General features: G+C 50.1%; 2 long non-coding RNA genes, 6 other non-coding genes and 1 pseudogene across 9 annotated transcripts; 8 read left to right on the top strand and 1 right to left on the bottom strand.

Moving 5' to 3' along the window:
- The first annotated feature begins 2264 nt into the window (after positions 1-2264).
- LOC125972948 (5S ribosomal RNA) lies at positions 2265-2383 on the top strand. The gene has a single exon (XR_007482974.1). It is a non-coding gene; the product is annotated as a 5S ribosomal RNA (ribosomal RNA).
- Positions 2384-3224: 841 nt separating this feature from the next.
- On the top strand, positions 3225-3343 carry LOC125972988 (5S ribosomal RNA). Its single transcript, XR_007482981.1, has one exon. It is a non-coding gene; the product is annotated as a 5S ribosomal RNA (ribosomal RNA).
- A 1660-nt stretch (positions 3344-5003) lies between these two features.
- LOC125972933 (5S ribosomal RNA) lies at positions 5004-5122 on the top strand. The gene has a single exon (XR_007482960.1). It is a non-coding gene; the product is annotated as a 5S ribosomal RNA (ribosomal RNA).
- A 625-nt stretch (positions 5123-5747) lies between these two features.
- LOC125972940 (5S ribosomal RNA) lies at positions 5748-5866 on the top strand. Its single transcript, XR_007482966.1, has one exon. It is a non-coding gene; the product is annotated as a 5S ribosomal RNA (ribosomal RNA).
- An 8482-nt stretch (positions 5867-14348) lies between these two features.
- Positions 14349-14466, top strand: LOC125972979 (5S ribosomal RNA). The gene has a single exon (XR_007482978.1). It is a non-coding gene; the product is annotated as a 5S ribosomal RNA (ribosomal RNA).
- A 630-nt stretch (positions 14467-15096) lies between these two features.
- Positions 15097-15215, top strand: LOC125972962 (5S ribosomal RNA; annotated as a pseudogene).
- An 845-nt stretch (positions 15216-16060) lies between these two features.
- Positions 16061-16179, top strand: LOC125972949 (5S ribosomal RNA). The gene has a single exon (XR_007482975.1). It is a non-coding gene; the product is annotated as a 5S ribosomal RNA (ribosomal RNA).
- A 64-nt stretch (positions 16180-16243) lies between these two features.
- Positions 16244-19929, top strand: LOC125971931 (uncharacterized). Of its 2 annotated transcripts, XR_011087113.1 has the most exons (3): positions 16244-17602; positions 17677-17922; positions 18009-19929. It is a non-coding gene; the product is annotated as an uncharacterized lncRNA (long non-coding RNA). The 2 variants fall into 2 exon arrangements; XR_011087112.1 differs by lacking the exon at positions 16244-17602 and having other exon boundaries at positions 17661-17922.
- Positions 19930-20864: 935 nt separating this feature from the next.
- LOC137840454 (uncharacterized) lies at positions 20865-22194 on the bottom strand. The gene is made up of 2 exons (XR_011087114.1): positions 21442-22194; positions 20865-21402 (listed from the first exon to the last, which is right to left on the bottom strand). It is a non-coding gene; the product is annotated as an uncharacterized lncRNA (long non-coding RNA).
- Positions 22195-27105: the final 4911 nt, after the last annotated feature.

The following is a 27105-nucleotide window of genomic DNA, read 5'->3' as shown; positions in this document are numbered from 1 at the left end:
GCTGCTGCTGCTGCTGCTGCTGCTGCTGCTGCTGCTGCTGCTGCTGCTGCTGCTGCTGCTGCTGCTGCTGCTGCTGCTGCTGCTGCTGCTGCTGCTGCTGCTGCTGGCCACCGCGGGCCGATGCGAGGCTGATGTAACGGTACTGGTCTGCGGTGAGCCCGACCCAACCGGTTTGACACCGGACTGTACAAATGCACAATCACACTGATGAACAACCAGACGTACTCAGCCCAGCTGGCTATCCGTATCATAGACAGGGACATTAAGTACATGCTCACTAACGAGTAACGTCTATGTGCACCTCAACAGTACCCAGCTTGTACGTTGCCACGAACTTGATTAGGTCACCTACGTACATTCGCACACCCTCTTTGCTGTCTGCAAATGCTGCCATCTTGGCCAATTTTAGGATGCGGTCGGAGGATACCTCAGCGTGGTACTCGGGGCGCTTGTCCGTGGCCGTACCAAAGCGGTACGTCTTTGTCTTGAAGCCCTCAATACACATGGACATGCTAACCTGCTTCTCCAGCACAGCGTCAATAGTCATAGTGCCCGGCTTGAAACCCCGGCACATGGCGGAAAAGTCGGCAGTGGGTAGAATGAAGCAGCCGTGGTACCGAACGTCACGAGGGCGCTCAAACTCCGGGGCATACGTCTCCACGGCCGTGATAAAGGTGACACTGCTACCACCCTGCGCGCCCACCTGCACCTCAAATTGCATGGGCTCCGCTCCATGAAGCTTGAAACAAACGCGTGAACCCTTACGCACTGTCTTAAAGTCACGTGCTGTGTGCTGCCCCAGGCCCACGTAGAGCGCGTCAGTGGGCGCGTCGTACTTGTACGTATCGAAGCCCTCGCCGTGTAGATTGGCCGAGATGTCAAAGTCAAAGTCAAAGTCAGCTTTATTGTCAATTTCTCCACATGCCAAAGACACACAAAGAAACCGAAATTTCGTTCCCCCCTATCCCACGGTGACAAGACATGGCTCACAACAGACAAACAAGTAAACAAGTATAACAAAAGTGTGCTGAATAAATAATGAATAAATAACACAACAATAAATAAATAAATAAATAAGAGGAGCAGAAAAAAAGGAGCAAGTGCGCGTACAGCAGACATTCCCGAAAATAGCGCAACAGTGCCGCACGCTACGCAGAAGGGGGTAGCTAGTGGGGGGGGAGTGGACTTCAGCGGGCAAGTGCTGTTCTGGGCGTCGAAGCGAGCAAAGAAGCGGTTCAGATCGTTCAGCAGACGGACGTCGCCCTCACAGCTCCTCGGCGCGGGCTTGTAGTCCGTGATGGTCTGAATGCCCCGCCAAAGGCTACGTGTGTCCTTGCTGTCCTTGAAGTGGGTGGAGAACTTGCACGAGAACGCCTTCTTCGCTTCTTTGATGCCTCGGGACAGGTCGGCCCTCGCTGTCCTCAAGCCAGCCTCATCCCCCGCTCTGAAAGCCTTGTCCCTGGCCCTCAACAGTCTGAGGACAGCCCCCGTCAGCCACGGCTTCCAGTTCGCGCGAGTGACGACGGATTTCGAGCAAGTCACATCATCGATGCACTTCGTGATGTAAGAGGTAACAGAGTCAGTATACTCCTCTATGTCCGTCCAATCGTTGTAGGTGGCTGCCTGCTTAAACAAGTCCCAGTCAGTGGTGTCGAAGCAGTCACGAAGTGCATCGGAGGCACCCTCTGGCCACACTCGAACCTGCCTCCGAATTGGCCTGGATGCCTTTACATTGAACATTGAAACTATAACACGAGTTTGAAAGCTATATTATGTGGTGACATCCACAGCATTATAGTTCAATTTTTTACCGCTAGAGGGCAGACTATGTACAGTGAGCATGGCTCCCTGTGAACTCAAAGCAGCAGGCTTGACTTGTAAAAGAACCCAACACAACACTTCCATGAAGTGTTTTTAAACTTTTCAAGGCATTTATTTTGATTCAGCAAAATGCAGGTCGCAACGGCAAATTCCTGCTACCGCATAAAAAGCTGTCAATAACTTTTCATGATAGCCATGTTTCCAGACAACACCAAAAGTCTTGGAAGAAAGCCTGTTTCGGCCCTGGTTGTAAAAAAAACAAAAAAAACAAAAGGGAAGGGAGACCGTCCGGGAATACCAGGTGCTGAAAGCCTTTTTTTTTTTTCTTTCCCACGTCAATTGTGAAAGGAAACTTTTACCACAGCCATCAAGTCCCGCCGCTGCTTGGCATGGTTTCAGGGGCGATTGTGTCTATAAAATGAAAAATTCTGAGCGGTCTCACGGCTTACGGCCATACTACCCTGAGAGCGCCCGATCTCGTCCGATCTCGGAGGCTAAGCAGGGTCGGGCCTGGTTAGTATTTGGATGGGAGACCGCCTGGGAATACCAGTTACCGTAAGCTTTTTTTTTTTTTTTTTTTCTTATGTGCACTTCAATCGTTTAAGCCAAGAACTTTTTCCAGCACCCATCACGAATGGCATTCGGAAACTGCAAGCCTGGTTTGAACTCCGACACTGAAACTACAACACGAGTTTAAAACCTACATTGTGTGGCGACAGCCATAGCATTGCAGTTCACGTTTTTACCGCTAGAGGACAGACTATGTACAGTGAATAAAGAGCATGGCTCCCTGTGAACTCAAAGCAGCAGTCTTTACTTGTAAAAGAACCCAGCACAACACATTGCGCTTCCATGTAGTGTTTTTACCTTTTTCATGACATTTATTTTGATACAGCCAAATGCAGGTTTTGTGCACTTCACTTTTCCGTTGGGCATTCGCGTAGAACCCTATTCCAGTTACGGCCAGATTCTTTTAGACTAGTGGTCCCCAAACTTTCTTGCGCCACGGACCGGCTACGCGTCAGAAATATTTTTGCGGACCTGCCTTTATATATATAAATAAACAATAAATCTATATAAATAAATACTACATTTATAATAAATATATATAAATAGGATTAAATAAAATGATACGACTGGCATAAAAACAAATATAAACCACATAAAAATAAAAGTCACCATTACGTTGAATTATTGGGAGCACCGAGCTTGTTTCTCAGAAACGAGCCGGTCCCATCCAGGCGTAATCGGAGACAATGAAACCCGAAGTGGTTAAGGTTTGTCTTTTAATGCAGGATGCTTGGTCTCCATGTGCCGAAGCAGTTTTGAAGGCTTCATTGGCTTGCTCGCTAGTTTCAGGGGCGATTGTGTCTATAAAATGCAAAATGTTGGGTCACCGCACGGTTTACGGCCATACTACCCTGAGAACGCCCGATCTCGTCCGATCTCGGAAGCTAAGCAGGGTCGGGCCTGGTTAGTACTTGGATGGGAGACCGCCTGGGAATACCAGGTGTTGAAGCTTTTTCTTTTTCTTATGTGCACTTCAATCGTTTAAGAAGCTATTTTTTACAACACCCATCACATCAAGCAGGGTCGGGCCTGGTTAGTACTTGGATGGGAGACTGCCTGATAACCAGGTGCTGTAAGCTTTTTCTTTTTCTTATGTGCACTTCAAGCTCTTTTTTTTTTTTTTTTTTCTTATGTGCACTTCAATCGTTTAAGCCAAGAACTTTTTACAGCACCCATCACGAATGGCATTCGGAAACTGCAAGCCTAGTTTGAACTCCGACACTGAAACTACAACACGGATGTGCCGGGCGGGTGCGCGAGCTCGCCGGCCGCTGGAAGTCGAATGAGGCGCCGCGACCACCTCCGCGGTGCTTATAAACAGCCGATCCGCTCGGCGGGGGCTATTTTCGGCCACTTGGCTCGTGCGCACGGCCTCCCGGATGTGCCGGGCGGGTGCGCGAGCTCGCCGGCCGCTGGAAGTCGAATGAGGCGCCGCGACCACCTCCGCGGTGCTTATGAACAGCCGATCCGCTCGGCGGGGGCTATTTTCGGCCACTTGGCTCGTGTGCACGGCCTCCCGGATGTGCCGGGCGGGTGCGCGAGCTCGCCGGCCGCTGGAAGTCGAATGAGGCGCCGCGACCACCTCCGCGGTGCTTATAAACAGCCGATCCGCTCGGCGGGGGCTATTTTCGGCCACTTGGCTCTTGCACACGGCCTCCCGGATGTGCCGGGCGGGTGCGCGATCTCGTCGGCCGCTGGAAGTCGAATGAGGCGCCGCGACCACCTCCGCGGTGCTTATAAACAGCCGATCCGCTCGGCGGGGGCTATTTTCGGCCACTTGGCTCGTGCGCACGGCCTCCCGGATGTGCCTGGCGGGTGTGCGAGCTCGCCGGCCGCTGGAAGTCGAATGAGGCGCCGCGACCACCTCCGCGGTGCTTATAAACAGCCGATCCGCTCGGCGGGGGCTATTTTCGGCCACTTGGCTCGTGCGCACGGCCTCCCGGATGTGCCGGGCGGGTGCGCGAGCTCGCCGGCCGCTGGAGGTCCAATGAGGCGCCGCGATCTCCTCCGCGGTGCTTATAAAGTGCCGATCCGCTCGGCTTGGAGCTATTTCCGGCCTCCCGTTGGTGCCGGGCGGCGTGCGCGAGCTCGCCGGCCGCGATCTCCTCCGCGGTGCTTATAAACAGCCGCATGCGCACGGCCTCCCGGAATTTGAACACATTTCGTCAATAAATTTCGCATATTGAATTTTGAAGTTTAATATAATGCAACAATTGAGCTCGACTTATACAAAGGATATATCATAAAATCGTAAATTTCCGTTGAATTTTGGGGGGTCGACTTATACACCGAGTCGACCTGTACACCGGCAAATACGGTAAATACGATTAAATAAAATGATACGACTGGCATAAAAACAAATATAAACCACATAAAAATAAAAGTCACCATTACGTTGAATTATTAGGAGCACCGAGCTTGTTTCTCAGAAACGAGCCGGTCCCATCCAGGCGTAATCGGAGACAATGAAACCCGAAGTGGTTAAGGTTTGTCTTTTAATGCAGGATGCTTGGTCTCCATGTGCCGAAGCAGTTTTGAAGGCTTCATTGGCTCGCTCGCTAGTTTCAGGGGCGATTGTGTCTATAAAATGCAAAATGTTGGGTCACCTCACGGCTTACGGCCATACTACCCTGAGAACGCCCGATCTCGTCCGATCTCGGAAGCTAAGCAGGGTCGGGCCTGGTTAGTACTTGGATGGGAGACCGCCTGGGAATACCAGGTGCTGTAAGCTTTTTCTTTTTCTTATGTGCACTTCAATCGTTTAAGAAACTATTTTTTACAACACCCATCACGAATGGCATCCGGAAACAGCAAGCCTAATTTAAACTCCGACATTGAAACTATAACACGAGTTTGAAAGCTATATTATGTGGTGACATCCACAGCATTGTAGTTAAATTTTTTACCGCTAGAGAGCAGACTATGTACAGTGAGCATGGCTCCCTGTGAACTCAAAGCAGCAGGCTTGACTTGTAAAAGAACCCAACACAACACTTTCATGAAGTGTTTTTAAACTTTTCAAGGCATTTATTTTGATTCAGCAAAATGCAGGTCGCAACGGCAAATTCGTGCTACCGCATAAAAAGCTGTCAATAACTTTTCATGATAGCCATGTTTCCAGAAAACACCAAAAGCCTTGGAAGAAAGACTGTTTCGGCCCTGGTTGTAAAAAAAAAAACAAAAGGGAAGGGTGACCGTCCGGGAATACCAGGTGCTGAAAGCCTTTTTTTTTTTTTTTTTTTCCCACGTCAATTGTGAAAGGAAACTTTTACCACAGCCATCAAGTCCCGCCGCTGCTTGGCATGGTTTCAGGGGCGATTGTGTCTATAAAATGAAAAATTCTGAGCGGTCTCACGGCTTACGGCCATACTACCCTGAGAGCGCCCGATCTCGTCCGATCTCGGAGGCTAAGCAGGGTCGGGCCTGGTTAGTATTTGGATGGGAGACCGCCTGGGAATACCAGTTACCGTAAGCTTTTTTTTTTTTTTTTTTTCTTATGTGCACTTCAATCGTTTAAGCCAAGAACTTTTTACAGCACCCATCACGAATGGCATTCGGAAACTGCAAGCCTGGTTTGAACTCCGACACTGAAACTACAACACGAGTTTAAAACCTACATTGTGTGGCGACAGCCATAGCATTGCAGTTCACGTTTTTACCGCTAGAGGACAGACTATGTACAGTGAATAAAGAGCATGGCTCCCTGTGAACTCAAAGCAGCAGTCTTTACTTGTAAAAGATCCCAGCACAACACATTGTGCTTCCATGTAGTGTTTTTACCTTTTTCATGACATTTATTTTGATACAGCCAAATGCAGGTTTTGTGCACTTCACTTTTCCGTTGGGCATTCGCGTAGAACCCTATTCCAGTTACGGCCAGATTCTTTTAGACTAGTGGTCCCCAACCTTTCTTGCGCCACGGACCGGCTACGCGTCAGAAATATTTTTGCGGACCTGCCTTTATATATATAAATAAACAATAAATCTATATAAATAAATACTACATTTATAATAAGTATATATACCGTATTTGCCGGTGTATTGGTCGACCTTTTTCGATCCAAAATCGACCGAAAAAAATCGACCTCGACTTATACATGTCACGTGCTGGTGCCACCTGCGACGGGACCACGCCCCCCTGTCAGTGGGATCACCGTCACCTGCCACGGGTTCATGGACAGCGCTATATCAACGCTGCCAGCGCAGACCCGAGTGCCAGTCTGTCCCTTGATGCTGCTTCGCTCATCATTCCCGGAGAGAATTGACTCACTTGACTACTCGAAACCCTCGCAGAATCGTTGTCCTCTCCAGCCCGATCGCCGCTCCAGCGCCAGCTGTTCCCATCATCCCCTTCAAATAAAGTCCGTCGTTACGCACTTGGCTGTACTGTCCGATCCTTAACAGTACAGACTGGCCAACACGATGCAGTCAGCGAACGACGAGACGGCATTGGGCCGACTGGAGCGAGCCGAGACCGCCATCAGCAGCCTGTCCGCCGACATCCGGAACCTGATCGAGGTTGGTCAGCAACAACAGCTGCAGCAGCAGGAGATGGCCCAAGCCCTCCAGAGACTGTCGGTGGCTGCGTCCCCGGCTGTCACGGCACCCCCGCACCGCCCGTCTGCCGAGGCCAGGAGGCTCGTGGACGTCCCGGAGCCCCGCCTCGGCAACATTGAAAAGTTCAACGGCGATCCCAAGCACGTGAGGGCGTTTGTGACCAACTGTCGCATAATGTTCAGCCTCCAGCCCGTCACGTTTGCGTCAGAATCAGCCAAGGTCGGTTTCGTTCTAACCCACCTCACGGGCGAGGCGCGGCTATGGGGTTTGGCAGAGTATGAACGGATGGCCCCGGCATGCGATTCCTTCGACGCCTTCGCAGAGGAATTGCTCTTCCTGTTCGACCTGGGATCCGCCGCCGAAGACGCCGCCGAGGAACTGGCGACGCTGCGTCAGGGTAGCCGATCGGTCGCGGAGTACGCCCTTAAATTCCAGACGTTGGCCGGCAGCAGCGGATGGAACGCGCCAGCACGTTCCTAAACGGCCTCGCGGATTATATGAAGGACGAACTGGTGTCGTACGATCGCCCGCGAACCCTGAGGGGCGCGATGGACTTGGCGGCCCGAGTAGACCGGCGGATCCGGACGCGGCGGCGCGATCGGGAGAGGAGGTCCCCGCGGAATCCGCGTGGCCACATTCCTCCGTCTGCTGGGGACCCGCCCACCACTCCACCCGCCGAGCCCATGGATCTGGGAGGGGCTCGGGTCTCCTCGGAGGAGCACCGTCGACGCCTCTCGCTGGGCTTGTGTTTTTACTGTGGGGAGGGGGGCCATCGGGTGGCGGGGTGCCCGCTAAAAGGCCGGAGCTCACGCGGCGTCGGGGGATCCGCGTGAGCTCGACCAGCACCGGCTCTCCCAGTCCCAGCACGCTCACGCTGCAGGCACGTGTCCAGCTTGCGGGGGGCGACCAGAACGTGGCAGCCTTGGTGGATTCCGGCGCGGAGGGGAACATCATGGACATTAGCCTGGCGCGTCGGTGGGGTGTCGGCTTCCTCCCTCTGAGCCCGCCCATTCCCGCGCGTGCCATTGATGGCCGCCTGATTGGCGAGGTGGCGTTCGTGACAGAACCGGTTAAGGTACTGCTCTCCGGCAATCACCACGAGACCATCCAGTTTTTTCTTCTTTCCCTCCCAGGACAGCAGCTCATCCTGGGGCACCCTTGGTTGCGGCAGCACAACCCGGTGCTGGACTGGGAGGTGGGGGTTGTACGGCAGTGGAGCGAACGCTGCCATCGAGTGTGCCTGAAGGCGGCCACCAGCCCACTCGGCAGAGCCCCGCCCAGGTACAGTCCCGACATCTCCAATGTCCCAGCAGTTTATCACGAACTCAAGGAGGTTTTTAGTAAAGCCAGGGCCGCTTCTCTTCCTCCACACCGGTCCTACGATTGCGCCATCGACCTGTTGCCCGGCACCTTCCCTCCCAAGGGGCGCGTCTACTCCCTGTCCGCTCCTGAGCGCCGGGCTATGGAGGAGTACATCCGGGAGTCCCTGGCAGCCGGCATCATACGGCCGTCCTCTTCACCTGCGGGAGCGGGGTTTTTCTTCGTGAAGAAGAAGGAGGGCACGCTCCGTCCGTGTATCGACTACCGGGGAATAAACGCAATCACCGTAAAGAACCGATACCCTCTGCCTCTTCTTTCTTCCGCCTTTGAGAGCCTTCAGGGTGCCACCATCTTCACCAAGCTGGATCTTCGCAACGCCTACCACCTGATCCGCATCCGGGAGGGAGACGAGTGGAAGACGGCTTTCAACACCCCGAGCGGACACTACGAGTACTTGGTGGTTCCGTTTGGGCTCACCAACGCCCCAGCAGTTTTCCAGTCACTGATAAACGACGTGTTACGAGACATGCTGGACAAATTTGTGTTCGTTTATTTGGACGACATCCTCATCTTCTCCCGCTCGCTTCCTGAACACATCAAGCATGTTCGGGCGGTGCTGCGACGCCTCCTAGAGAATTCGCTCTACGTGAAGGCAGAGAAGTGCGAGTTCCACACCTCCTCTGTCAAATTCCTCGGCTACGTGGTGCGTGAGGGATCCATCGAAATGGACCCTGGGAAGGTGGAGGCGGTCACGTCATGGCCTGTTCCCGAGACACGCAAGCGGCTGCAACAATTCTTAGGTTTCGCGAACTTTTATCGCCGTTTTATCCGTGGATACAGCACGGCGGCCGCGCCACTCACCGCCCTTACCAGCCCCGCCTCTCCATACAAATGGACAGAACGGGCAGAACAAGCATTTCAGGAGCTTAAGAGGAGGTTCACATCCGCTCCCATCCTCAGAGTTCCCGATCCCGACAGACAGTTCGTGGTCGAAGTGGACGCCTCGAACGTGGGTGTCGGGGCGGTGTTGTCTCAACGCAGCCGCCAAGACGATCGTCTCCATCCGTGCGCCTTCTTTTCTCGCCGTTTGTCAGCCTCAGAACGGAACTATGACATCGGTAATCGGGAGCTCCTCGCCGTCAAGTTGGCTTTGGAGGAGTGGCGACATTGGCTGGAGGGCGCCACCACTCCGTTCATTGTCTGGACCGACCACCGCAACTTGGAGTATCTGAGATCGGCCAAGAGACTGAACGCGAGACAGGCACGGTGGGCTCTGTTCTTTGACCGGTTTGAGTTCTCTCTTTCCTACAGACCGGGTTCCCGTAACGCGAAGGCGGACGCCCTGTCGCGTTTGTTTCCTGGTGGGGAGGAGGGACAGGGTCCGCCTCCCACTATCCTCCCGAGCTCGGTTCGGGTGGCGGCTCTTACATGGGAGATCGAACGCCAAGTGGAAGCCGCATCACGCGATCAACCCGGCCCCAGCAACTGCCCGGAGGGTCGCCTGTTCGTCCCTGAAGGCCTGCGATCGGCCGTGCTGCAATGGGCGCACGACTCACGCCTGGCCTGTCATCCCGGCGCTGCACGCACGAGGTACGTGGTGGCACAGCGTTTCTGGTGGCCCACCTGGCAAGTGGACACCAGCGACTACGTCAGAGCCTGCTCAATCTGTAACCGCTACAAGACGCCTACTCGTCCTCCAGCCGGGCTGCTTCAACCCTTGCCGGTTCCCCAGCGTCCCTGGTCTCACCTGTCGATCGACTTTGTCACGGGCCTCCCCCCCTCAGAGGGAAACACGGTGGTCCTCACGGTGGTAGACCGTTTTAGCAAGATGACGCATTTCATCCCTCTGCCTAGGCTCCCATCTGCAAAGCAGACAGCGTCCATCATGGTGCGGGAGGTGTTTCGTCACCACGGTCTCCCACGAGACATCGTGTCAGACCGAGGACCTCAATTCGCTTCCACCTTCTGGACGGAGTTCTGCCGACTCCTCGGCGCCACGGCCAGCCTCTCCTCGGGGTTTCACCCTCAGTCCAACGGTCAAGCGGAGCGCCTGAACCAGGAACTGGGCAGGTCTCTCCGATGCATGGCCGCCGGAGACCAGCGCGGGTGGGTACAACAGCTTCCCTGGGTAGAGTACGCTCACAATTCCCTTCCCAGCTCGGCCACGGGACTTTCGCCTTTCCACTGCGTCTTCGGGTACCAGCCACCCTTGTTCGCCCACCAGGAGCGTGGTGCGGCGTGCCCGTCGGCCCAGGCTTGTGTCCGCCGTTGTCATCGTGCCTGGGCGAGGGGCCGGGCCACTCTTCTCCGCTCTGTTTCAGGCTACGCCCGCCAGGCGAACAAGCACCGGACGCCGGCTCCGGAGTACAGAGTGGGGCAGCGTGTGTGGCTCTCGACGCGGGATTTGCCGCTGCGAGCGGGATCCCGCAAACTGGCGCCCCGCTTTGTTGGACCGTTCCCTATCCAGAAGGTGATTGGCCCGGCCGCAGTCCGTCTGCTCCTTCCAGACTCCATGAAGGTTCATCCCACGTTCCACGTGTCCCGTGTGCGGCCCATCCATGAAAGCGCGTTGGCGCCGGCGCCCGTTCCGCCGCCGCCGCCCCAGCTCGTCGATGGGGGCCCGGCTTACGCTGTCCGCTCCCTGCTCCGATCGCGGCGGCGTGGTCGGGGCCTACAATACCTCGTGGACTGGGAGGGTTATGACGACGCGCACCGCTCCTGGATTCCGAGCCGCTGGATACTCGACCGTTCGCTCATCACGGAGTTCCATCGCTGTCATCCGGACCAACCGGGTCCTCGGCGCGGGCGCCCGAGGAGGGACGGGGGGGACCAGGGGTGAGGGTCCAGGGTGGTCTTGCCCACTGGTACCGGGGTCTTCTGCCCCCGCGCCCGTCGATCCTGCGTCTGGCGAGGTGTCGGACGTTTCAGCGGTGTGCTGACCCCTCCACCTGGCCACCCGGGGTAGTGCCTTCCTTTTAGTTTTTTTGTTTTGTTATTTTCGGTTCCTGGGGACGTCGGGAGCCGTCCCTTGTGGGGGGGGTTCTGTCACGTGCTGGTGCCACCTGCGACGGGACCACGCCCCCCTGTCAGTGGGATCACCGTCACCTGCCACGGGTTCATGGACAGCGCTATATCAACGCTGCCAGCGCAGACCCGAGTGCCAGTCTGTCCCTTGATGCTGCTTCGCTCATCATTCCCGGAGAGAATTGACTCACTTGACTACTCGAAACCCTCGCAGAATCGTTGTCCTCTCCAGCCCGATCGCCGCTCCAGCGCCAGCTGTTCCCATCATCCCCTTCAAATAAAGTCCGTCGTTACGCACTTGGCTGTACTGTCCGATCCTTAACAATACACCGAGTCATAAAATTTAACTTCGATTTCATCGCTTCAAATGTGATGGTAACCAAGGCCGTTTCTCATGCATCTCATTGTGCGTTGCACTTAGAAAATTTGAACCGGGCGGCGTGCGCGAGTGCGCGGCCCGCTGGAAGTCGAATGAGGCGCCGCGACCACCTCCGCGGTGCTTATAAACAGCCGATCCGCTCGGCGGGGGCTATTTTCGGCCACTTGGCTCGTGCGCACGGCCTCCCGGATGTGCCGGGCGGGTGCGCGAGCTCGCCGGCCGCTGGAAGTCGAATGAGGCGCCGCGACCACCTCCGCGGTGCTTATAAACAGCCGATCCGCTCGGCGGGGGCTATTTTCGGCCACTTAGCTCGTGCGCACGGCCTCCCGGATGTGCCGGGCGGGTGCGCAAGCTCGCCGCCCGCCGGAAGTCGAATGAGGCGCCGCGACCACCTCCGCGGTGCTTATAAACAGCCGATCCGCTCGGCGGGGGCTATTTTCGGCCACTTGGCTCGTGCGCACGGCCTCCCGGATGTGCCGGGCGGGTGCGCGAGCTCGCCGGCCGCTGGAAGTCGAATGAGGCGCCGCGACCACCTCCGCAGTGCTTATAAACAGCCGATCCGCTCGGCGGGGGCTATTTTCGGCCACTTGGCTCGTGCGCACGGCCTCCCGGATGTGCCGGGCGGGTGCGCGAGCTCGCCGGCCGCTGGAAGTCGAATGAGGCGCCGCGACCACCTCCGCGGTGCTTATAAACAGCCGATCCGCTCGGCGGGGGCTATTTTCGGCCACTTGGCTCGTGCGCACGGCCTCCCAAATGTGCCGGGCGGGTGCGCGAGCTCGCCGGCCCCTGGAAGTCGAATGAGGCGCCGCGACCACTTGCGCGGTGCTTATAAACAGCCGATCCGCTCGGCGGGGGCTATTTTCGGCCACTTGGCTCGTGCGCACGGCCTCCCGGATGTGCCGGGCGGGTGTGCGAGCTCGCCGGCCGCTGGAAGTCGAATGAGGCGCCGCGGCCACCTCCGCGGTGCTTATAAACAGCCGATCCGCTCGGCGGGGGCTATTTTCGGCCACTTGGCTCGTGCGCACGGCCTCCCGGATGTGCCGGGCGGGTGCGCGGGCTCGCCGGCCGCTGGAAGTCGAATGAGGCGCCGCGACCACCTCCGCGGTGCTTATAAACAGCCGATCCGCTCGGCGGGGGCTATTTTCGGCGCACGGCCTCCCGGATGTGCCGGGCGGGTGCGCGAGCTCGCCGGCCGCTGGAAGTCGAATGAGGCGCCGCGACCACCTCCGCGGTGCTTATAAACAGCCGATCCGCTCGGCGGGGGCTATTTTCGACCACTTGGCTCGTGCGCACGGCCTCCCGGATGTGCCGGGGGGGTGCGCGAACTCGCCGGCCGCTGGAAGTCGAATGAGGCGCCGCGACCACCTCCGCGGTGCTTATAAACAGCCGATCCGCTCGGCGGGGGCTATTTTCGGCCACTTGGCTCGTGCGCACGGCCTCCCGGATGTGCCGGGCGGGTGCGCGAGCTCGCCGGCCGCTTGAAGTCGAATGAGGCGCCGCGACCACCTCCGCGGTGCTTATAAACAGCCGATCCGCTCGGCGGGGGCTATTTTCGGCCACTTGGCTCGTGCGCACGGCCTCCCGGATGTGCCGGGCGGGTGCGCGAGCTCGCCGGCCGCTGGAAGTCGAATGAGGCGCCGCGACCACCTCCGCGGTGCTTATAAACAGCCGATCCGCTCGGCGGGGGCTATTTTCGGCCACTTGGCTCGTGCGCACGGCCTCCCGGAGTTGCCGGGCGGGTGCGCGAGCTCGCCGGCCGCTGGAAGTCGAATGAGGCGCCGCGACCACCTCCGCGGTGCTTATAAACAGCCGATCCGCTCGGCGGGGGCTATTTTCGGCCACTTGGCTCGTGCGCACGGCCTCCCAAATGTGCCGGGCGGGTGCGCGAGCTCGCCGGCCCCTGGAAGTCGAATGAGGCGCCGCGACCACTTGCGCGGTGCTTATAAACAGCCGATCCGCTCGGCGGGGGCTATTTTCGGCCACTTGGCTCGTGCGCACGGCCTCCCGGATGTGCCGGGCGGGTGCGCGAGCTCGCCGGCCGCTGGAAGTCCAATGAGGCGCCGCGATCTCCTCCGCGGTGCTTATAAAGTGCCGATCTGCTCGGCTTGGAGCTATTTCCGGCCTCCCGTTGGTGCCGGGCGGCGTGCGCGAGCTCGCCGGCCGCGATCTCCTCCGCGGTGCTTATAAACAGCAGCATCCGCACGGCCTCCCAGAATTTGAACACATTTCGTCAATAAATTTCGCATATTGAATTTTGAAGTTTAATATAATGCAACAATTGAGCTCGACTTATACAAAGGATATATCATAAAATCGTAAATTTCCGTCGAATTTTAGGAGGTCGACTTATACACCGAGTCGACCTGTACACCGGCAAATACGGTAAATACGATTAAATAAAATGATACGACTGGCATAAAAACAAATATAAACCACATAAAAATAAAAGTCACCATTACGTTGAATTATTGGGAGCACCGAGCTTGTTTCTCAGAAACGAGCCGGTCCCATCCAGGCGTAATCGGAGACAATGAAACCCGAAGTGGTTAAGGTTTGTCTTTTAATGCAGGATGCTTGGTCTCCATATGCCGAAGCAGTTTTGAAGGCTTCATTGGCTCGCTCGCTAGTTTCAGGGGCGATTGTGTCTATAAAATGCAAAATATTGGGGCACCTCAAGGCTTACGGCCATACTACCCTGAGAACGCCCGATCTCGTCCGATCTCGGAAGCTAAGCAGGGTCGGGCCTGGTTAGTACTTGGATGGGAGACCGCCTGGGAATACCAGGTGTTGAAGCTTTTTCTTTTTCTTATGTGCACTTCAATCGTTTAAGAAGCTATTTTTTACAACACCCATCACGAATGGCATCCGGAAACAGCAAGCCTAATTTAAACTCCGACATTGAAACTATAACACGAGTTTGAAAGCTATATTATGTGGTGACATCCACAGCATTGTAGTTAAATTTTTTACCGCTAGAGAGCAGACTATGTACAGTGAGCATGGCTCCCTGTGAACTCAAAGCAGCAGGCTTGACTTGTAAAAGAACCCAACACAACACTTCCATGAAGTGTTTTTAAACTTTTCAAGGCATTTATTTTGATTCAGCAAAATGCAGGTCGCAACGGCAAATTCGTGCTACCGCATAAAAAGCTATCAATAACTTTTCATGATAGCCATGTTTCCAGAAAACACCAAAAGCCTTGGAAGAAAGCCTGTTTCGGCCCTGGTTGTAAAAAAAACAAAAAAAAACAAAAGGGAAGGGTGACCGTCCGGGAATACCAGGTGCTGAAAGCCTTTTTTTTTTTTTTTTTCCCACGTCAATTGTGAAAGGAAACTTTTACCACAGCCATCAAGTCCCGCCGCTGCTTGGCATGGTTTCAGGGGCGATTGTGTCTATAAAATGAAAAATTCTGAGCGGTCTCACGGCTTACGGCAATACTACCCTGAGAGCGCCCGCTCTCGTCCGATCTCGGAGGCTAAGCAGGGTCGGGCCTGGTTAGTACTTGGATGGGAGACCGCCTGGGAATACCAGTTACCGTAAGCTTTTTTTTTTTTTTTTTTTTTTTTTCTTATTTGCACTTCAATCGTTTAAGCCAAGAACTTTTTACAGCACCCATCACGAATGGCATTCGGAAACTGCAAGCCTAGTTTGAACTCCGACACTGAAACTACAACACGAGTTTAAAACCTACATTGTGTGGCGACAGCCATAGCATTGCAGTTCACGTTTTTACCGCTAGAGGACAGACTATGTACAGTGAATAAAGAGCATGGCTCCCTGTGAACTCAAAGCAGCAGTCTTTACTTGTAAAAGAACCCAGCACAACACATTGCGCTTCCATGTAGTGTTTTTACCTTTTTCATGACATTTATTTTGATACAGCCAAATGCAGGTTTTGTGCACTTCACTTTTCCGTTGGGCATTCGCGTAGAACCCTATTCCAGTTACGGCCAGATTCTTTTAGACTAGTGGTCCCCAAACTTTCTTGCGCCACGGACCGGCTACGCGTCAGAAATATTTTTGCGGACCTGCCTTTATATATATAAATAAACAATAAATCTATATAAATAAATACTACATTTATAATAAATATATATAAATAGGATTAAATAAAATGATACGACTGGCATAAAAACAATCATAAACCACATAAAAATAAAAGTCACCATTAGGTTGAATTATTGGGAGCACCGAGCTTGTTTCTCAGAAACGAGCCGGTCCCATCCAGGCGTAATCGGAGACAATGAAACCCGAAGTGGTTAAGGTTTGTCTTTTAATGCAGGATGCTTGGTCTCCATGTGCCGAAGCAGTTTTGAAGGCTTCATTGGCTTGCTCTAGTTTCAGGGGCGATTGTGTCTATAAAATGCAAAATGTTGGGTCACCTCACGGCTTACGGCCATACTACCCTGAGAACGCCTGATCTCGTCTTATCTCGGAAGCTAAGCAGGGTCGGGCCTGGTTAGTACTTGGATGGGAGACTGCCTGGGAATACCAGGTGCTGTAAGCGTTTTCTTTTTCTTATGTGCACTTCAAGCTCTTTTTTTTTTTTTTTTTTCTTATGTGCACTTCAATCGTTTAAGCCAAGACCTTTTTACAACACCCATCACGAATGGCATTCGGAAACTGCAAGCCTAGTTTGAACTCCGACACTGAAACTACAACACGAGTTCAAAACCTCTATGTACAGTGAATAAAGAGCATGGCTCCCTGTGAACTCAAAGCAGCAGTCTTTACTTGTAAAAGAACCCAGCACAACACATTGCGCTTCCATGTAGTGTTTTTACCTTTTTCATGACATTTATTTTGATACAGCCAAATGCAGGTTTTGTGCACTTCACTTTTCCGTTGGGCATTTGCGTAGAACCCTATTCCAGTTACGGCCAGATTCTTTTAGACTAGTGGTCCCCAACCTTTCTTGCGCCACGGACCGGCAGAGAGGTTTATAAGGCGGCAAGCTTTGATGTCTATTCATATGCAAATGAGTTAGGGGGTAATAAAATTTTATGACCTATTGATGTTAAGATTTATGGCTTTTTTTTTTATTGGGGGTCATAAATCACCCTCTTTTGATTTGTGGCGGGGTTGGGGGCATCAAGATGGCGCCAGTCATGACGGCGCCATCTTTGACTGTCGCCATTTTGGTTTGCTGGCGCCATTTTTAAGATCTGGATATGTATGGGCATGTATTTTTATGAATCAAGACAGGTGCAGCACCTGAGCTAGCTTTGCTAACAGCCCTCTGAGCTACCTTTGCAGAGCCTTTCTGTTGAGAAGAGGAAGGGAGGAGGGGGTTAGAGAGGCGTCATTATTACAGTCATTAGAGGTGGCAAAGTTGGCTTCAAGAGAGTCGCATATAATTTGAGAAACAATAGCTCAGCCAAAGTTATCTGAAAGCGGGAGACGCATGTAATTTGGTAAACATTGCTTTAGAGGATCAAGGGGGTTTTGGAGGATCAAGGGGGGTTTTGTTGAGAAAATCATTGAAGTGTCGCAAGGTGTTGGTGCATAATTTGACAAACAATACTGGGTCCGACGATATGAGAAAGACCTCTTTGATGCGTCATCAACAAGCGGCCAAAGTTATCCGATTTCGTGCGACACGTGAGCTCATAGGCGTGGTCTTATCCCCGCCGAATTTAAAGTTTGGTGTGGACGAGCATCATTTTGGAGAAGACAAGACAAGACAACCCATCGCTCGGACCAACAGGGGTCGAAGCGCGTCAAAAAGCTGTTTTCGAGAATGGTTAAAGGTAAGTCATTTTACTACATTTCTCACAATAATAATAACAAATAATAATAATGATAAATAATAATAATAGGTTATTTTATAAAACAAGATGTATTGTTTACAGACAACATCGTTTTTGCCGATGTTCACGCATCTTTTGACGACGATTTTAGCGACGTTTACCTAACACAATCAGACTACGGTGAGTCAATCGCGCATCTAAGATAGTTCATATAGAGGGTATTAGTTGCTGATTTTATTTTTTGTATGCGTCAGATCTCCTGGCCGCTGCCACTAGAAAAAACAATCGGCCGACACAAGCTGCCTCCGACCGCCATATTGGAGCAGTCGAAACGTCCGACCGCCATATTGGAGCAGTCGAAACGTCAGCGCCAGCGCGACCGGCGGCATCAGAGTCACGTGCTACTGTTGAAACCAATCCAATCTCAACCCGCACCGTTCAGCCGGAATCAGCGACGGACTCAGAACTAGTTGAAGCATCATCAAGAGTCGACAAACAAAGTTAGAAGCATTTCCTTCTATGTTATCATTCGACTTGCTATTTTTGATAATATAAAGGCTTAACCGTTTTTTTGTTTTTTTTATAGCCACTTCCAGGTGAGCGTCGTGACACGAGAGACAGGAAGAGGCGGGGGAGGAGGAGAGGGCACCCCTTCTACAACACGCACCACTCAACCAGCAGGGGGTCTCTAAAGTGTCGTGGTAACTGTGTCTACAAAAGACGGTTACAAGAGTGTTTTAAGATTATACGTGCTCTTACAGATTTAGCCGAATCAAAATAGGTTTGTGTTGTTTCTGTTGTGTTTTGTAAAAGAAAATATAATGGATCATCCAAACCTTACGTCAACGGAGTCAGATTTCTTAGCAAACATTTCTGAAATAGATTTACCGTCATTTAGCGGGCCAAGCCAAAGAAGTGACACACCAGAGCTAGATTTATCAAACGTTAACAATACGTCTACGAGTCAAATAACAGATTTGCTCAACAATGTGACCGCGGCTTTGTCAGAGGGGGAGAGACCAGACAGTCCTGCTATTCTCACTCATTTACAGGCTGTCATAGATGAATTGAACAATCAAAGTATGAATGAAGGTCGACAGAGTCCGACACAAATCCCGTCACAATTGCTAAACATGATAGCGGAATTAAACAACCAAGCTAATGGCAACAACGGGCGTATCAGTCCTGACATTCCTGTGCAGTTACTAAACATGATCCAAAATCTAAATACACAGCCTCTGGTTGACCCGTTGACCGCTAACACTGTCGATTCATCATCGTTTGCTGTTGACGATGTTCAGCCGATATTTCAGCCTAACAACTGCTCTGTTATAATTGATCACGAAATAGACGTTATTGACAACAACACACCAGCATTTCAACACACGCCCCAGCAATCTAACAACGGTTCTGTATTAGCTGACCAACACGGCGGTTCTATTGTAATCAATAGGCCACATTTCAATAATGTAGAGGTAAGGCGACGGTTAAATATACCATCGCAACAGAACATTAATGATTTTGCAACCTTCTACCTCCAGATTGAAGATAAAATAGATGATGTCGTGCAAGAGGTAGCTAGCAGGGCACAAACAGGTGATGTAATTCAGATAGAGCTCGCGGCTGGTAACGATAGAGCTCACATCTACCAGCAAACTAGTGATATAAACTCTATCAGAGATAATGTATCAAACTTGCTTGAACGTTTAGCCCAATCAAACACAGAGCTTCTGGCTGATGAGGGCTTAGAGCTCATTGTACAAATAGTCACACCATTGCGTGGTGGTGGTGGAATGCGTCGAAGGCTGTTGAACACTACCAACAGAGAGATTTTGAGGTTGAAAAAACGACACCTACACATACCTCGTAATAAAGACAATAAATTGTGTTTCGCTCTCTCACTAACCTATCTGCTAAATGACACACTCACGACAAAACAGGCCACAAGACAAGCGCGACTCTTACATGAGAGTGTAGGATTGGATTGTCAAACACCTGTGAGTCTGGGCGATGTCCATAAATTTGAGAAAGTCCTCAAACGGAAAATAACTGTAATGTATCGAAAAGAGGACTGCCGCCCCATGACCTTTTTCGACACGCGTTACCCCAAAACAGATAACGACACTTTATTTGTCTTAAATCTTGAGGGCCATTTTTACGGCGTGAAAGCGATTGAGGCCTTTGTCGGCCACGCATTTTTTTGCAGGCATTGTTACAAAGGGCATGAGAATTGGCAACAGCACCATTGTGAAGGACACTGTGGCGTTTGTCTTGATCCAGGCTGTAAACAGCGACGGTTTAAACATGTCATCTGCCCCGACTGTAACAAATCTTGTCGTAATGAGGAATGCTTTACCAAACATAAAGAGTCTCGATCAATGAATCGTGTCAGCAACTGCACTTCATACAAAAACGGTCTTCAATATTATGTGAGAGCTGATGGTACCGGTGCTAAACATCGTTGCCCCGTTAAAAAATGCACAGTGTGTGATGAGATCATAAATCAAGATGACGCATTGTTGAACCCTCACATGTGCTACATTCAGCCCATCAAACCACAACCACCGTGCAAAAATGTAGTCTACTACGATTTCGAAACTTATGTAGATTCAGACGGTTTACACAAACCTTTTCTCATCTGTTGCGAATCAAATAATGGACTGGCGAAGCATTGGTATGGCACAGATTGTGTTGATGAATTTCTCAGATTTTTCCGAATGCCACGGTTTAAACAAACTACGTTTGTTGCACATAATGCGAGAGGTTTTGATTCATACATACTGATAAGGAGAATGCTTGAATTAGGTCTCAAACTCGACATTCTGATGCAAGGGAGTAAAGTTCTATCATTTGTCGATTTAGACACAAAATCACGATTTATAGACTCTCTCTCATTCTTGACGATGCCTCTAAGCACAATGCCTAAGGCCCTGGGGTTTGAAGACAAATCAAAGGGTTACTTCCCACACAAATTCAGCTCTTTAGAGCATCTAAACTACGTAGGGTCTCACCCTGACCCCACGTACTACGGCACCGAGCGAATGTCACCCTCCCAACGATCAAAGTTTGACGAGTGGTATGCCAAAGAAGCTAGCAATGTGTTTGATTTTGCTAAACAGGCAATAGCCTACTGCGAGAATGATGTTGATCTGTTAATGCAAGGGTGTGAAAAATTCAGGAGTGAGTTTTTTGAGGCCACCGGAACAGATCCATTCAATGCGGTAACAATTGCGTCGGCGTGCATGAAAGTTTTTCGAGCTAATTTTCTGACTCCTCAAACACTAGCCATTACACCATCAGACAACTATATGCGTCAGTACAAAGCTTTCTCGCACGATTCTATTCAGTACATGCAATGGATCATGCACAGCCAAAATATCCAAATTAGACATGCGTTGAACGGTGGTGAAGTTAGGATAGACAACTACTTTGTAGATGGTTATTGTGAAATCGGGGGCGTAAAAATAGTGTTTGAGTATTTTGGTTGTTATCACCACGGCTGCGCAGAATGCTTCGACCTCTCTAAAATATGCCCGACAACCAAACGCCCTTTTCAGGAGAGGTTTGATAAAACACAAAAGAAAATTCAGGATCTACAGCTTAGACAGGATGTGTACCTTGTAATTATGTGGGAGCATGAATGGTTGCAAATGAAAAAGATGGACATAGAGGTGAAGGAATTCCTTAAAAAAAACAAATTTCCTACACCGCTCAAACCGAGGCAGGCTCTTTTTGGGGGCCGAACAAACGCATTCGTTTTAAAATACATGGCAGAGCCAGACGAGCGTGTGTTGTATGTTGATGTGACATCATTATATCCTTTCATCAACAGTACAGCCACATACCCAATCGATCATCCAACGATTATCCACGGTGATTTTAAAGACCCTAGGTCGTATTTTGGTTTCATCAGCGCCACAGTCAACCCACCCCGTGGTTTATATTTTCCCGTTCTACCGTTCAAAACAGCTAAAGGTAAACTCGTCTTCACACTGTGCCGCACATGTGCCGAGTGTAACAACCAGCAGACGGCTTGTACACATAGTGATGAGCAAAGATCGTTAACAGGTGTTTGGACAACCCCTGAATTTGTTAAGGCACTCGATCTCGGGTACACGGTTGCGGAAATTACAGAAGTGTGGCATTACACAAGAACGAGCGACACAATTTTCCGTGATTACATGCGAACATTTCTAAAAGGTAAACAAGAATCTTCAGGTTACCCGCCTCACGTGGTCAACCAGGCTGACAGAGAAAGATACATAGAAGGGTATGCCATTCATCAGGGTATCCAACTCGATCCTTCCAAAATTGCTGTAAACCCTGGCAAAAGGCAAGTGTCAAAACTCTGTCTTAACAATCTGTGGGGAAAACTCGCGCAACGTGACAACATGACAAACACAAAAATTGTGACAAAATCAGAGGATTTTTTTGAACTTTTGTTTTCAGGTCTGTACAATGTGAAATTCTTCCATTTTATCAATGAGAAGCTCTCAATTGTGCAGTATTGTATCAACATAAACAACGAGATCCCCGCCTCAAAAACATCAAACGTGGCTGCAGCGTGTTTCACAACAGCCTATGCACGCCTAAAAATGTACAGCTATTTAGAAATTTTACAGAGGCGTGTCCTTTACACAGATACAGACAGCCTCGTGTACACTGTGAAGCCAGGTGAAAGTGTTCTCCCGCTAGGTGATTATCTGGGTGATTTGACAGATGAGCTTTCGAACGACAGCATTTTAGAATTTGTCTCAGCCGGCCCCAAAACATACGCTTATAAAACACGAGGGTCGTCTCAGACGGTCATGAAGGTAAAGGGTATCACACAAAGTCACGAAAGCGGTCAGAGCATCAATCTCGACAGCATGCTCAGTTTGGTTCAAGGCTACCTCGATACAGCAGGTGCGACCTCAGATGTGCTTTACGCGCCCCAGCATAATATCGTTCGCGATAAGAGAGGGTTTCATCTCAGAAACGTGTCATTTTCCAAGCGGCTTCGTGTGGTGTACGATAAAAGAAGGCTGCTAGAGCGAGGCACCACTGAACCGTTTGGCTACTGATATTTCTATCTATCCATACGTGTGTCTGTGTGTGGAAATGGCTTTTAATCAGATTGAATTCGACCCCAGATTAGAACTCCCTTTTTCATCTCTAGTAGCAGGGCCTTCGGGTTGTGGCAAGACTTTCTTTGTAAAAAATGTATTGCAAAATCCTGAACATGTTCTGAGAAAAAAACCTGATAATATTGTCTGGGTTTATACCTCATACCAGCCAATGTACGATGAGCTCAAAAACCTGAATAAAGACATTGTTTTTATCAAGGGGCTGCCTGAATCTTTTGACGACGAGAAGCTGTTCCCGCCACAGCAGCACCATCTGTTGATTCTGGATGACGTCATCTTCCAAGCTTCGGATAACCCTGAAGTGGTTCGAATATTCACCCAATATAGACATCATAAAAATTTAAGCGTTATAATGCTAACGCAGAATGTATTCCATCAGGGCAAATTTAGCCGTACTATTAGTTTGAACAGTAATTATTTGATTTTGTTCAAAAACCCCCGCGATAAACTGCAGGTGAGTGTCCTGGCGAATCAAATTTCTCCCAGCAACCGGAAGTTTTTCCTGGAATGCTTTGAAGATGCTACAAGAGAGCCGCATGGGTATTTACTGGTAGATTTGACACCTTCATGCCCAGAACAATATAGACTACGTACAGGTGTACTACATAACCAGTGGCCTGTCGTTTATATACCCAAACAATAAAACGATGACGAAGCTTTTAAAAACAAACGCACCGTTACTCAAATCTCTGTTTACATCCAAGCCGGCCAAACGTAAGCATTTGCTACTCAGAGGCCCCAGTAGTTTGGTGAAAGCATTATGTGAGATTGCTCTAAATCTTCTTAAAGGACATGTACCCTTAAAATCAAAACTTTACAAGAGACTTAAAAAGCAAAAGAAAAATATCCGCTTTTTGGCTGATAAGAAAAATACTTTGAAGAAGAAAAGAGCTGTGTTAGTTCAGAAAGGTGGTTTTATATTGCCGTTACTGGCCGCTTTCGCACCTGTTCTCGGGAGTGTCATTAGTGGCTTTATGAACAAAGCATAAAATGAGTTTGAAAACGGCTCAGAAAATGTTCCTGATTTCGCCTTATCAGCTCGAGAGGCTGAATCGACCAGCGCCGACCATCCGTGATACAGCAGAGCATTCTTTGGATGAAGAGATGAAACAGGTTTTGGATAATAAAAATTTAAATCAATATGAAAAGATCAAAATTTATCAGACCTTAATGCAGCGTTACTTGGGGTTGGTCAAACAAAAAGACTCCGAGCAAATTCCTATTACGATTCGCCACGAAGACAATGAGAGGGGTGAAATAAAGACCGCTGATGAGAGCGCAACTGATGATATTCTGGACGCCATAGGTCCACGTTTCCGACGCAATGCCAACTATGTGCTGAAAAGACTATCGGCAGAAGATGTAAGCTGGACGCCGTTAAGTGAATTTGTTTTTAGAGGAAAAACTATCAAAGGCTCCCATATGAGCGATCTGTTGAGACATTTGTGTACGAGTGGGAAAAAAATCAACGAGAAGCCGGTAGGATGGAGTGAATTTCTTCGAACGCTAGCACGGTTAAACTTGCCGGAAACAAGCATCTCCAACCCCTTGGCTCGCGCAGATTTTAAACGTTTAAAATACGCTACAGGTGAAGATGGGGATGTTTCTTATGTAGAAGATGTAAACATGATGAATAAAAAAAAAAGAAAGAGGACATCACCGGTAGTAAAATGGGTTAGTTATTAGATGACACTATTGTTGTTAGTGGAAAAAACAACGCATGACTCTGTAACTCTCTTTAACAATGTTTATTGAATAAAAGAGATTTTATAAAACATTAACATGGTTTCAGACAATGACATTTTTTAAATTTATGCAACGAACATGATGTTTGCCCGCCGCACATCCGGTCTGGTCTTCGGCATTTTTTGACAAACTCTCTAACCATCGCGTCGTTATGGAGAGGGTCGGAATTGTAATGAGTCAGCACTTCACGATAAGTGTGCCCCCATCCGCGTTGGGTTAAATAATACACACAGTGTTGACCGCAGGTGTCTGTGAGCTCGTGCTGCAACTGCCCGTTCTGATAGTCGATCCGTTTAGAATGCTTCTTCAAAAATCTGTATATACTCGCCGGGTAGTACGACCCATTCGGTGGTAGCCCAAAAGGATCAAAGAATGTGGCCGAGCCGTCCGATTCTAAAGTCAAAGCGAGCCAGTGCTCTCCGGGTAAATGTCTTGGATGCGTATTGACGATGTAATGTTTCGGAGGCGTGTCTCTGACGTCACCTAGCTCATCCGATGCGAAAACGCCTCCAAATAAGGTTCTCTGCATCCGGGTCATAATCATGTCCAATTCACGGCCGTTCATAGCGTTAATAATAGTCCATCAATACGTACTTCCCTCTAGCATTAATCTCTATAAGCGAATCATAAACCGCGTATACAATGAGGGTTGCTGTATGCGGTAATGGGGTTCTGAAGCGCAAATCGAGTCTCAGCACCCCGCTATTGATCGGCGTTAACGCGCCTGAGTCATCCACCTGACTTAAATTGAAAACAAAAAGTGAATAGCCCTGAGTAAAATCCTGTTGGTTTATACAGAGAGGTAAATCTTTTAGAAAACGCCCCGTTGCTGTGTATAAATTATGAAATTCACGTGTACATAGTCCAGCTTCGAAATTGGGCTGAAAAGGCTTGGCAGGTATTTGTCGACCTTCGTGGCTGAGAGCTAAATACTCTATGTTATAATGCAAAAAATTAAACGGGTTTAAATCTCTCCGTCCCATAAAACTGTTGTGGTTTACGAGAGCTAATACAATTTGCTTGGGGATGTGTCCGAGGAAGAGATTATCCTGCTGACAGATTCTAGAGTTTTGCGGGATACTGAAGGTTTTCATGTTCACGCGGCTGACGGGATAGAGAGCATTACCTTTTTGTAATGCGGCGGCGTGACCTATAGCCACAGCCGGTGAGATTGATACTTTTTTCACAAACAGGGATGCTCCTAGTATTTTGAGACACGAATCACTGTCTGGAGCGCTCATGAGACAGAAATCATCAGAAGCTCTAGTTAACTTTAGACGCAGATCCACATTATTCAGTAGATGGCGTTCGGAAAAGAAAATATCTCCATGAAGCGGTCCCATAAGGTGAAATTCACGTGAGCCTGCAATCTGTTGTGCGCGCCGCACAAAACCAGCGTTAGCCACTCCCTCTTCGAAAGAAATGGAGTCCATGCGCCCCCTAGAGTCTTTTGCGAACATTCCTGCTGTGAATTGTGACTCCAAAGAATCGTTTGAAAAGTTTAACAGCAGCTCGATGATGGATCTGTAGGCGTGCGTGGCACTAGATTGTAAGATTAACCGTCCACCCAACGAAATATCTAATTGACTAAAAATTGTGTTTATAGGAAAATTCACGATGCCGACTTGTTCTTGCGGTGGAATATTTGTCCCATCCCTACGCGTCACCTTTGCACGGAGATGTAGTAAAGTGTCGGATAAATCTAAATATTTTGAGCCGTCCCCGGGTATATAAAATTCTATTGGGCCTTGGTCCACGATTGCTGTTAACGGTTGGAATTCGACATATGAGCTATCTTCTATGGAGAGTTGCGTCAGGGGCGCACTAAACAGATCCAGACTTGATAGCGTCGCCTCTTGACTTTTAAAATGTAGAAGGGCCATTTTTTAAGAGAAAATATCTGTCTTGCTTCTTCTCCGCTTTTTCCTGACAACTGGTCTGAGACGGGTGGAGCGTCTTTTCCTTTTAACGCTTCTTTTTCTCCGCCCCCCAGGATGGATCGTCCCACGTGACAATACAGCAAGCCCGGAACCTTCTTGCTCGGGGCCTTGTTTCTGGTGGATTCTTTGAATGACGCGCCCCGCTACATCCGTTGCTATGTTTTTAGCGGCTGCTTGAAGATGCGGCTTCGCCAAGTTAAACCCGTTTTTAAACATAGGCATCACGAAACGAAATAATTTTGCAAAAATAGACCCAATCCCTCGTCCGTACTGCACCGGGCTTCCCGAAAAACCCTGAAAAGAGCCCCCCACTTGTGTTTCATAATAATCAACAAAACGATACAAGTCGGGATGCATTGACGATGACGTCATTTTTTTTAATTTTTTTTTAATTTTTTTTTTAAATTTATTATTATTTCTTTTTAAATTTATTATTATTTAGATCTAAAATGCAGAGTGAGAATAACCTTCCCGTATTCGAAATCTATCGGGTTGTTCTGGTCTGTTCGTAGGTAAACCGAAATGGTTTCAATATGGCTTCTGCACACATCTAAATAGTAAACCGGATTAAAAGTTTTGTTTACAACTTCACCGTATCCGCCTTCCAGAGGCAGAGTTCGTAACATGGGGGCGTACGCGTCACCAACTGTCTGATGATGTATAATGTCGGTGTAGATGAACATGAAATATGATCCGGCGCGTATATCGGCAGGATGTTGTGCGTTGACGCCTTCCGGTTTGAGTGGCAGCCAATTCTCTGGTGTCATTCCAACAATGTACGCCAGGGGGCTCTTGAACATAACTCTCAATCCTTCTTCGCCCGAAAACATGAACCTCTGTTTGTGCTGATCAAATCGGACGTCAATCTTTT

The sequence above is a fragment of the Syngnathus scovelli genome, chromosome 7 (genome assembly GCF_024217435.2).
Source record: "Syngnathus scovelli strain Florida chromosome 7, RoL_Ssco_1.2, whole genome shotgun sequence".
Lineage (NCBI taxonomy): Eukaryota > Metazoa > Chordata > Actinopteri > Syngnathiformes > Syngnathidae > Syngnathus > Syngnathus scovelli.
The sequence above is the reverse complement of the archived record's forward strand: the minus strand, read 5'-3'. Positions and strand labels throughout refer to the sequence as shown.